Source organism: Saimiri boliviensis, chromosome 3 (assembly GCF_048565385.1).
Source record: "Saimiri boliviensis isolate mSaiBol1 chromosome 3, mSaiBol1.pri, whole genome shotgun sequence".
In the NCBI taxonomy this organism is placed as follows: Eukaryota; Metazoa; Chordata; class Mammalia; order Primates; family Cebidae; genus Saimiri; species Saimiri boliviensis.
This window is the reverse complement of record NC_133451.1, coordinates 142,546,185-142,558,932: the sequence shown is the minus strand read 5'-3', so window position 1 is coordinate 142,558,932 and position 12,748 is coordinate 142,546,185. Positions and strand designations below refer to the sequence as shown.

Sequence of the window (12,748 nt, the reverse complement as noted above, 5' to 3'; positions counted from 1 at the left end):
AAAAACTACCCAGGTGTGGTGGCATATGCTTGTAATCCCAGCTACTCTGGAGGCTGAGGCAGGAGAACTGCTTAAAGCTGGGAGGCAGAGGTTACAGTGAGCTGAGATCATGCCACTGCACTCCAGCCTGGGCGACAGAGCGAAACTCTGTCTCAAATAATAATTATTATTATTATTCCAAGTCTACTCTGCCTGTCATCTACAAATACAGTAATAAAGCCGGGGTGACAGCACATCTATTTGCAGAATGGTTTACTGAATATTTTAAGCACACTGAAACCTACTGCTCAGGAAAAAAAGGTTCCTCTCAAAATATTACTGCTCACGGAAAATGCACCTGGTCAACCAAGAGCTCTAATGGAGGTATACAAGGAGCATGTTGCTTTTATGCCTGCTAGGACAACATTTCTTCGGCAGCTCATGGATCAAGGAGTCATTTTGACTCTCAAGTCTTATTATTTAAGAAATACATTTTTGTTAGGCCATAGCTGCCATACATAGTGATTCCTCTGATGGATCAGGGCAAAGTAAATTAAAAATCTTCTGGAAAGGATTCATTCTAGACACCGTTAAGAACATTCACGAGAAAAGGCCAAAATATCAACATTAGCAGGAGTTTGGAAGAAGCTGACTCCAATCCTACTGGATGACTTTGAGGGGTTCAGGATGTCAGTAGAGAAAGTCTCTGCAGATGTGGTGGAAATAGCTAGAGACATAGAATTAGAAGTAGAGCCTGAAGATGTCATTGAATTTTTGCAATCTCATAATCAAACTGGAACAGCTGAGGTGTTACTTCTTATGGATGAGCAAAGAAAGTAGTTTTTTGAGAAGAAATCCATTCCTGGTGAAGATGCTGTGAACATTGTTGAAATGACAACAAAGGATTTAGAATATTCCATAAACTGATAAAAGAGCAGCAGGATTTGGGAGGATTATCTCCAATTTTGAAAGAAGTTCTACTGTGGGTAAAATGCTACTAAATAATATCACATGCTACCAAGAAATATAGCATGAAAAGAAGAGTCGATCTAAGCTTCTTTGTTGTCTTAAGTTAAGAAATTGCCACAGCCACCACAACCTTCAGCAATCACCACCGATTAGGCAGCAGCCATCAACATCAAGGCAAGGCTCTCTACCAGCAGCAAGGTTTATCAATCACTGAAGCTCAGATGATTATTGGCCCTTTTTAGCAATAAAGCATTTTTTAAATTAAGGTATGTACATTGTTATTTTAGATATAATGCTACTGCACACTTAGACTACAGCATAATGTAAACATAACTTTTTCTTTTACTTTTTTTTTTTCAAGATGGAGTCTTTCTCTGTCACCCAGGCTGGAGTACAGAGGCGCCATCTCAGCTCACCACAACCTCCGCCTCCTGGGTTCAACCAATTCTCGTGCCTCAGCCTCCCAAGTAGCTGCAATTACAGGCACACACTACCATGCCTGGCTAATTTTTGTATTTTTAGTAAAGACAGGATTTCACCATGTTTGCCAGGCTGGTCTCAAACTCCTGACCTCAAGTGATCCATCCAAATTGGCCTCCTAAAGTGCTGGGATTACAGGTGTGTCACCCAGCCCAGCCTAAACATAACTTTCATGGGTACTAAGAAACTAAAAAATTTGTTTGACTCATTTTTTTGGTTTCTTAGTGCATATAAAAGTTATGTTTAGGCCAGGCACATAAACATATTGTACAAAGTGGATGCAGTTGGTAAACATTGTCCAATAAATGTATCACTGGTGACTGTCAAAGAATTATACAATTTTGGAAAAAAATTTAAATTAATAAAGAAATTATTGCACACTTTCAGAAAACTGAGAAAGTCAAAAGCCGGGCTCATATTGTCATGTTCTGGATCCAAATCTGTAATCTCTTTGAAGATGCCTCTATTTCTTTTTCTGTTCAGTTATCTCTCCATCATAGGTCAGTGAATACTACCAAAACATAACTTTTTAAAATCACTTTTCTCAACAGGTGTTCTTAACTCTAAAGACAAGGAAAAAAATAACTCTAAATAAGTCTTTAAAACCATATCTTAGCAATGGCTACTCCTGATCCTCCAGCCTCATTATTTCCAAACATTCCCCAAAAGGAGATGGTTTCCCTTAATTACTATTATTGTATTAAATAGGAAGCTCCTGTCCACTAACTTGAACACATTTTAGCTGCATTTGAATTACTCAGTTTTCTGAAAATGTGCAATAATTTCTTTTTTAATTAATTTTTTTTTTCAAAATTGTACAATACTTTGACAATGACCATTGATACATTTATTCAACAATGTTTACCAACTGCATCCACTTGGCACAAGTGAGTGAACTGTGCAATAGGAAGACAAAGGCAAGTGACATAAAGCGGATCACTGCCCTTCAGGAGCTGACATCCTAGTGAACACAGGTGAACAGGGCATCCCAAGAGTGTGCAAAGAGCCATGACAGAGGATAAGTGCTAACTATGAGGCCACATTGTCAAACAAAGGCTTGGGGTGTCCGAGAAGTTATTCAAGGGAAACTTCGCAACTGAAACCTAAAGAATGAGAAGAATTTAACAAGACAAAAGAGAAAAATGTTCCAATAAGAGCGTACATTTTCAAAAGCCCAGAGATGAGAGATACATTCAGAAAGTACTTACAGAGCCTATATTGGTGAGGGGTTGTGGGAAGAGTGGGGCTGGAAGGTGTGATGGAGGGGGAAGAAGATATGGATGGTGCTTGGGTTTTTAAGTTTGTAGCAGGAGGTAGGTTGTAAAAGATCTCATAAGCCATATTAAATATTTTGAATTTTGCCCTGAGGGTAATGGGAGCCTTTGGAGGTTTTTATGTGGGGAAGCCATGAAAATGATTTGTGTTTTAGGAGACTAACACTGACCCCATACTCTAAAACAGATTTCAGCAAAACCGGATTATGGTAGCCACATAATTGAATATTATATGTAGCTCCTATAACCCATGTGAACGTAGGGAGAGCAGTGGTGTCACAGGCCAAGCAAGGAACTGTTTGGTAAGAAGGGAGAAAATTGACTATGTTAAATATTGATGTTAACAAATCTATATAGAAGATTGAAGATGCAATCAGCAAAGCAGTTCTTAAGGGACACAAGAAGGAATCATCCAGAATGCAGATTGAGAGAGTACCTTTGAGAGAAAGCCACATCATCTATTGAAACAGGAGGAAAAAGAAAATGGTGGATGTGGATACAGGTTACGTTTTAAATATGGTGGCAGGAATTGAGGAAGTAACCTTTTTATTTGTTTTCTTTAATATCTGTTGGCGAGATTTGTTGTTAAGAGTAAGAGGGAGGAGGTAGGGTCAGAAGTTTGAGAAGCGTGGGGATTCTGAAATAGCCACACTGGAAAATATTACAGCGAGATGACCAAATAACCATGGGAGGGTCGCTGGGTAATGTTGAGTCTTTGGTTGAGATTAAAGCCATACATGTCTAGTGGAATGAATCTGGAAAACTACGTTAATGGCTCCAGCAGAGCTCCACAGCCCAGGTAGAGGTGATAGTAGGCATTTGTAATGACAGGTTTAAGGTATTGCCAGGTGGGTATGGAGGAAGAATGAATACATAGAGAATCCGAGGATTCTGACAGAAAGATGGATCAATGGGTAAATCATGGAAGCAAAGTTGGAAAGGAATGAAATTGGCAGGAAGGAAGACTGATAGATATAGCAAAAAAAAGGGGGGTGGCTAGAAATTAAATATCTTTATAAAGTAAAAGGTCAAGAATACTGAGAGTCATTACGTACGAGAGACTGAAGGAAAGGAGATTGATATAAAACAGTGGCATAAATGAACTGAAATATTCTGAGGTGGAGAGAAATTCCAGAAGCCAGCAAGATCCAGGTTATTGACATGAGAACGAACAGCTCAAGGGGCATGGAGAAGAAGACCACTGATGCTGAGATTGTGAAGGAAGTGAGAGCCAGGGTGTTGGTACATCCTCTACACAGACGTGCAGGAAGATGGCAGAACTCAAGGTGGAAAGAAAGACACAAGTAGCTGCTAAAGTCTTGAGCAGACAAAGGCATAATTACATTAGTGGGAAAGGGCAATGAAGAAGGATGAAAGAGGGTACAGTCAGATGGCCTGAGCACCAAAGCACACAGTTTTTTTTATATCAGGATAGATGAATAGTGGTTTGAAAGAAGCCAAGGAGGGGACTGCTGAGCTCACTTCCTACCCTGAGGAAAGTGAGTTGTGAACTGATAACCTGAACTGACTTGAAAGGTCTTCAGGAGAAGCGATTTCCTTGGATGCAGCCAGGTAATGGATGGAACCAACAGAGATGGGTTGAGGATGGCATGTTTGTGGGTTAACAACAGAAAAGGGTATCACGAATCTCAGATGAGAATCTGGGATGGTGGGAAATTGTCTAAGGCTGACTCAAAGGAAGGAGAATACCTGAGGAGAGAAACAACTGGAGGGTCATACGTCTTAAGTGAAGATCAAGGAAGTCAGAGATGTGAGGCATGGTAAGTTCAGCTGTCCTCAGGGCTTCCAAAGAATGAATGACAGGTTTCTCCTCAGAGCTTCAGACAGTTATGCTGCTAAGTATTAGTTACAAGTGGGATTTATTTTGATCACTAGGGAACCTTGTCAAGGTAAGAAGGCTAGCCAAATAACTGTTTGATTCTTAAGCCTCACCTGTTAGGAAGGATAAGCGTCACTGAGGGCTGCAGCAATAGGTCAAGGGCTAGACTTTAGACCTCGTACTCACCTCCAGAGGATGAAGAAGCTCTCTACTCTTTATGGTTTGAGCTTCTGGACTGCAGACAAGCTGGGTCTTGGAGAGAGGCCCCTCAACTCCCTTTGGAAAAGCTATTAATGGGAATAATAAGTTACAGAAATATTGCCAGAGCTCAGGAGCACCTGCAGCCTCTGGAGGCTGGGGGTGGGGGGGTGGGGGTGGGGTTTTCTGGCTCCTCTTCAATTTTTAAAAGTCATCTATTTTTTTTAATAGAAGCAGGGCACAGTGGTTCATGCCTGCAATCCCAGCACTTTGGGACCCTGAGGTGGGTGGATCACCTGAGGTCAGGAGTTTGAAACCAGCCTGGCCGACATGGTGAAACCACATGTCTACTAAAAATACAGTAGCCCAGTGTGATGGTGAATGTCTGTAATCCCAACTATTCAGGAGGCTGAAACAGAATTGCTTGAACCCAGGAGGCTCAATTTTTCTCCCTTCTTACCAGAGTTCCTCCCTTGGCCTGTGACACCACTGCGCTCACTACCTTCATATGGGTTATAGGAACTATATATAATATTCAATTATGTGACTACTATAATCCAGTTTTCCCGAAATCTATTTTTTTAGTCTGGGGTGAGTGTTAGTCTCCTAAAACACAAATCATTTTCATGGCTTCCCCACATAAAAACCTCCAAAGGCTCCCATTACCCTCAGGGTAAGAGTCAAAATATTTAATTGAACCCAGGAGGCCCAGGAGGATGTTTCAGTGAGCTGAGATTGTGCCACTGCACTCCAGCCTGGGCAATGGCGCAAGACTCCATCTCAAATAAGTTAATTAACTAACAAAAAAATAAAAATTGAGACAGGGTCTTGCTATGTTATGCAGGCTGGAGTGCAGTGGCTATTCACAGTAACTATCATAGTGCACTGCAGCCTCTAACTCCTAGATAGAGGCAATCCTCCAGCTTCAGCCTTCAGAGTAGCTGGAACAACAGGCAAGGAACGTGCCTATAGTTTTTAATAACCCCAACAATACAAAACAGCTGGACATTCAATACATAGAACATTTTATTTCTATTTACTTTCTGAGCAAATGAACTAAACGTTGCCTAACCGATGCCTTACTATGCCTCAATTTCTAAGTGGATATTTCCCATAAACAAGAACATTCTTTTACATAACCACAATACATCTATTAAGTTAGATGACTTAGTTTGGGTATCTGTCCCCTCCAAATCTCAAATTGAAATTTGATCCCCAATGTTGGAGGTGGGGCCTGGTGGGAGGTGTTTTGGTCCCGGGAGTGAAACCCTCATGAATAGGCTTCATGCCATTCTCATGGGAGTGAGTGAGTCTTTGCTTAGTTGCCATGAGAACTGCTTGTTGAAAGAGCCTGGGAACGCCACCTCTCACCATGTGATCTGCACATGCCAAATCTCCCCTCTCCCTTTCACCATGAGTGAAAGCTTCTTGGGGCTCTCACAAGAAGATTCAGGTACAATGCTGCTTGTACAGTGTGCAGGACTGAGAGCCAAATAAACCTCTTTTATTTACCGAGCCTCAGGTTTTCATTTATAGCAACACAAAAATAGACTAAGATGTTAGGAAATTAACCATGGTATTTCACAGGGATGGTACCACCTAACCCTCAAATACCATCTAAGTTTTGTACATGTCCCCAATAATACACTTTAGAGCAAAAAGATCCAGTCTGGAATCATGCATTTGGTTGTCACGTCCCCTGGTTGTCTAGTTCCTTCAGGCTAGGACAGATTTGCAGTCTGTCCTTGACTTTCTTGACCTTGACACTGGAAATATTACAGATGAGTTAGTTTATAGCATGTCCCTCCATTTGGCTTTGTTCAGTATTTCTTTTTGATTAGATTCAGATTATACCCTTTTGGCAAGAATATTTCAGAGGTGACAACATGTTCTCACTGAATTCCACTAGATTACAAGTCATTTTATTAGTCCTGTTACTGATGACATTTACTTTGATTTCTTGAGTGAAGTGGTATCTGCAGAGCTTCTCCATTGCAAAGTTCTTCCTTTTTCCTTAGAAATTAACAATTATTTTGTGGGGAAATATTTTGAAACTATATACATATCCTGTTTCTCTCCAAATTTTCTATTTATTCATCAATTTATTTATAGCTAAATGAATTTCCTATTTCATTTAGTGGGTTATAACCCATTACTATCATTATTTTATGCTCAAATTGTCCCACATTTGGCTACAAGAAGCCCATTTAAGCTCATTTCTATTTCCTTTTGACATATTCCCAACATCCTTTTAGCATGTCCTTACTTTCTTGCACAAGATGTCCTGTTTTATCTTTTCCCTGCCCCATCCCTGAAATTAGCTATTTTCTCAAGGAACCCTGGCTCTTTTGCATTAAAAATGGTATTTAAAAGCCAAGATGTGACTGTTAGGTGTGTTCGTTGCTATTGGAGTGTCACTGCTACTGCCCCTCTCAGTGGAGAAAGCTGGCAAATATATGTATATAATACACATACAGATAACTTCCATATCCATACGTTTATATCTTTAGTTATCTCTCTTTTTTTCTACCTACCTACCTATTTATCCATCTTCCTATTTATTATCTACTACCTATTTATCCATCTTCCTATTTATTATCTATCAGAGACCAGGAGTTGACATGGAGATTACATATCCAGTCCAACAACTGCATTTATTCTAGTTTCCTCTCTTTCTGTATTTTTAACTCCCTTCTCCAAAAGTAAGAAATCTGTCTCAATTATCTTTTATGAATTTACTTAATTGATCCATCACACTGTATGTAATCTGCCATCAGTCTTCCCCTGCATGGCTTCCTCCTCTCTCTGCACAGCTTTGATTCCACGTTCTGAGCTACCCTTCCTTCCAGTGGATAATTCCTCTCCCCACTGGGACTCTTACAGCTCCCATCCATGAGGCACCATACCTGACCCTGCTTTGGCTCTGACACCCCTCATCATGCTGCTCTTCTCCACCCTACTTGGTCTCCAACACCTACCACCAGGCCACCCCCAATACGAACACTCTCCTCTCCCTGCTCACGCTCTGACATTCCACCCCAGGCCACTCTCCTTGGAGTTGCTCTTCCTGTTCCTCTCAAGCTTCCCCTCCACACAGACTCACTCCTCACCCTGCTCAGGGTTGATACTCTATGCCAATTTCCCTCTGCCCCTCTGCATGGACATCCTCCTGACTCTGACCAGGCTCAAACTCCTCATCAGTCCACCCCTGCAGGGATGCCTTTCCCAGCCTTCATGGATTCTGAGACTGGACACCTTGCTGTGGACCATCTTCAACCCACTTTGGCTCCTTGCCACTGCAGTCCCTCTCTGACACACACATACCTCAGATGCTTGCCTTGCTCTGCCACACTTAATGATTTAGGACTGAATTTTTCAGGAAGGAAAGAGAAGAGCTCTGAAAGACTTTTAACAGACAATAAAGGGCTTACAGGATGTCTAACGACTTGTAGTTTGTCATTTTTAAATCTTAATGTTTGTAACTGTCTAATTTTTTAGTATGAATTATTAATTTAACTGAGATGAATTAATTTATCTGAGATGAAATTCACTGAGTTCATTGGTATCTCATAAGATGTAAAACTAGCCCTTCTGATATTCTGGAGAAATATATATTTTATCTGATATCTATCTCCTATGAGCAGATGGAGTAAGCCATTTATATTTTTTGTCATTTTGAAGAAGACCGAGGTCTGGAAAAGCTTTGAGAATTGCAGGTCTATAGCAATTGATTCATAATTAATAGCAAGCCCTGTGACATTCTAGCATGTCACTTTGTAGTCACTATAGTTTTAAGGAATGCTTACTGCCTGGTGAATGCCTTTTTTTTTCATTTCTCTAAATTACATATTATGTTAAACCACTTATTAATGTTTCTACATTTGTGGTTTTACATTTGATCCTACATTTATTCTGATTAACTAAAAAACTGAAAAAAATAAAACAATTCAATATTTAATCATACAGATATACTATCAATTTCTTTATTTTACCTTTTCTTTATTTTACCTGTTCTTTATGGTGTCATGAATGTATTTAAGTAATAATTAGTTGCAAAGTGAAGTTGTTGATTTGATTGTTTATTTTCATAGAGTTCAAAAACAATCACCTCAGGCTTTGCTGAATTTTATTTTTTCCATTGAAGAAATTTTTCTTCTTTTGTAAAATCTATGTGTTGTCATTTCTTAAAACTAGCAAATCTCTATCCCTATTTCTGCATGAAGCTTCATTTAAAGTAAGCTATTTTGAAATCCAGTAGTGACCAAGGTAGGATGTCATTTTCCTCCTGGAGTAGGGAAAAGTTATTTTCTCTTCCTAAGTACACATAGAAAGAAATTCATTATTTTTCTCTGATACTAACCTATGTACATTTTACATGCTTTCCTGTTTGTCAAGGATGTGGAAACTGCAGTAATTCTAGCAGCACATTTTCCTTCTATTTATTTTTTGAAAATCTGTTATCTTTAAAAATATATGAGCATATATCAAACTAAAAAATTGTGTAAAACAATTGCAGTACAGATTTCAATAATAGCTATATTACCCTAGATGTTTTATAATTTACTAGTTTTGTTATTAATGATTTCATCTGTGAAAGATGATGGCTACGTGTATCCATCAGCTTTCAATCTTGTTAGAAAATTTTGATTCTTTTTCCAATCTTATGTTTCCTGTCTTATCTACAAACAACATATTTTTCATCTATTAATAGATATATGGGATTCAGGAGTAAAATTATCTTTTCTGCTTGCATTACAAAATGAAAACGAATGTGTATTTTTCCCTGAGTGGTTTATGATTAAATAATGCCACAGTTTCTGGTCTTGTCAGTATTCTTACCTCTGCAAGCATATTTTGAGGCCACCCAATCTCATACAACCTCATGTCATGTGGATATCAGGAATAAATGGCAAATCTCCTAAGCGGTTTGCCTCTACGCACCACATCAAATTCAAGGAGAAATGCAAAATACACCTTTTTGCCAGTTTTTCATTCCACTGAAGCATTTCCTTTGGCTAACTCAAGACAATTTGCATTTTCTTTTAGAATGTTTTAATACTTTTACCAATCTAATCACTGAATATATACTCATTTTTAATTAACTGACCAGAAATTCTGTCCTTCATTTACAATGTAAAACGTGTAAACACATTCACACCCTCAACAAGAATACAATTCAATTATGTGCACAATTTTTATAATAAAAGGCTTAGTAGCCTGTGAAAGTCTATGAAAAATATCAGTTAAAATAAATATTATCCTATTTTTAAGTATGGAAAATGTTTCATAATATTTGACATAAAGCAGATGAAATATAGTATTATTATCAAAATCATATCTTCTCTCACTCTTTCTGAAACTTTATTCACTAAACTCAAATGAATAAATTCCTCATAGGGGAAAAATATCTTTCATCTACAATTAAATTCTTGATTAGGTCTAAACTTGTGGTTCGGTGTCATCAATTAGACATTCCTCTAGTTTTAAGGAATGTTAAATGTTACTATTAGTTGCTTAAGGTTTTTAAAGTAGGCATACTCTCCTGAACTAATTTTTAACATTTGCATAATACACACGTCCAGTTGGTTGAACTGTTGACTTAAATCTATCTTTTAAAGATAGAGTAAGGCTCTGCACAAATGCAGAAAGGTCCAGTTATGCTAATGAGAACGATTTGGTCAGCTGCTTGACACTTACTGGACATGATAATCTAATTGCAGTATAGGCAGTAAATTCCTATGTATGCTACAGTTTTTAAATGCATAAGGTATGCAAGAAACCACTGTCCCTTTGAGCTGCATTCAGCTTGGTGATATGTTAAACCAAAGGGGTGTGTGTGTATGTGTCTGTGTCTGTGCATGTGTGCGTGTGTTTGTGTGTGTGTGTGTGTGTGTGGTGTGTGTGTGTGTGTGTGTGTGTGAGGCAGCCCAGAGGAGGACAGAGGGAAAGGAATGGCTTATGTTGCTCAGCAGGGCCCCTGCTTATGGATAAGGAGCCGGGACAAAGAAACAGTGCATGGAAGACAGTAGCCAACCTTCGAAGATTTTTCATAGGGTTGAGACAAAAGGAGCAAAGCAGAAAGAGGAAAAGAATTGGGAAAAAAAGATGGGAGGAGATAAAATCTCAACAGCAAACAGTGCTGATATATGAGGGGAGAAAAAGGTATTTGCCGGTTGTCAAAAAGCTATACATATGGGGATAAGGTAGAAGAGTGAAAGGAGTTGGGGAAGAACTTTTTTCTTTATACTAAAAATAACCCAGTATGGTGTCACTAAATTTGGAAATTGACTTTATTGGACTTTGGTATTAATTTATAGTCTGAATTTTAAAAACAACAGCAAAAACGTAAACTAACTTAAATCTAGTCAAGGCTTTGTATTCATTTTATAATTGCCAGGAATCTTATGGACCCACAGCTAGGGAATCCCTAAACTTGAAGCCTTATAAGCTGTTCTTGGGACCCTCGTACTAAACCATGCTTAGAATGAATTAACCTTCTCCTCAGGCCCCCCTTTGTAACTTCACCAACATATAGGTGTTAGTTTAGAATTTCTGTTGTGCAATTATATTCCAATATTTTTTTCATGTTTTAGGAGTACAGCTAGTAATTAGAAATAACTATTAACATCTAAATGATAAATGCTGTGGTACAGTATCTCCTAGTGTGGCCAAATAGCAGCACAAAGGAGAGATTGGGCATTATGCTAATAGTGGATTTGTGAGATATAAAAGAAGGTTGTCCTTTTAGACTAAAAGAAATATTTTTAGAGGTTAGCTAGGAGTACGCAGAGAGGAGATAAACTTTTACAGTGTGCTATTAGGCCAAAATATTTCCTTATTTATTTAGCAAATATTTTCTGTTTGTCGATTGGTTTTGCCAGCCTTTCACAAAGCATAATGGTTCCAACGATGTGCTAGTTTAAATTAAAAAGTTTTATGTTTAAATGATTGTGAGAATGTGGGATATTAAATCCCCCCCTTGGAGATTTCCAATATATGTGACCAAAATGAAGTTTATGTTAACGTTTATACAGCTATGAAAACCTCTTTTTTTTTTTTTGAAAATCTCTTTAAAATAGTTTCATTTATTTGACCCTAAAGACTTCCTGTAGTTAACCTTAATAATTTCCTGTAATACTATTGTACTACAACAATTTTAAAAGTTGATGTATTTTCCATTCATCTGCTTATCCATTTTTTCCTGATACCATATTATTTTAATTACCAGGAATTCAAATCAAGTTTAAATATCTGATAAAGTAAAACCTTCTAAGCCATTATTTTTCTTCCTAAAATATTTTAGCTCTTCCTTACATATTAATTTTTCTAAATTAATGACAGAACATTTTCCAAGTTAAGAAAGAAACTTTGAGGATTTTAAATTAGAATTCATTAATAATTTAAGTTAAAAGGAAGAATAGATATATTTATTTGAATAAATCTATTATTCAAGAATAGATTACATCTTCATTTGTGTCCCACTCATCATTTATGGAAGAGAAAATCACTCCGTATACTTTTAAAGTTTTCTTTATATGGGATTCCTGCATTTTGTTGTTGTTGATATTGCTAGTGAGGCCTTCAGTTTCAGATAATACAGTGCTTTTAGGTATTTACAGAAAAATCTATTGACTTTTTCCCACATTTATTTTATACCAGCCAATTATCTGAACTATTGGAAATTTTGGTGGGATGATTTTTTGTTTATTTTCCTAGATTAACATACTATCTGAAAATAATGATAATTTTGTGTTTATTATATATTATTATTGGTTGGTTTCTTATTTCTGCTTTGTGTCTTGTATTGGTTTGAAATGAAAATGTTCACAGTAATGACAGATATTCTTATTCCACTCATTATGTTAAAAGGAATTATTGTAGTTTTTCACCATTAAAGATAATATTGGCAATTGATTTGAGGTAGGCACTAGCTATCTTGTTAAAAATTACTCTTCAAGTCCTAGCTCACAGCTAGAGTTACACACAAATAGAGGCTTAATTTTTATCA

General features: G+C 37.7%; 1 protein-coding gene across 1 annotated transcript in view; it reads right to left on the bottom strand.

Moving 5' to 3' along the window:
- The window catches only part of TTC29 (tetratricopeptide repeat domain 29), a 915,079-nt gene that overhangs the window by 426,555 nt on the left and 475,776 nt on the right, over window positions 1-12,748 (bottom strand). The window lies entirely within an intron of this gene.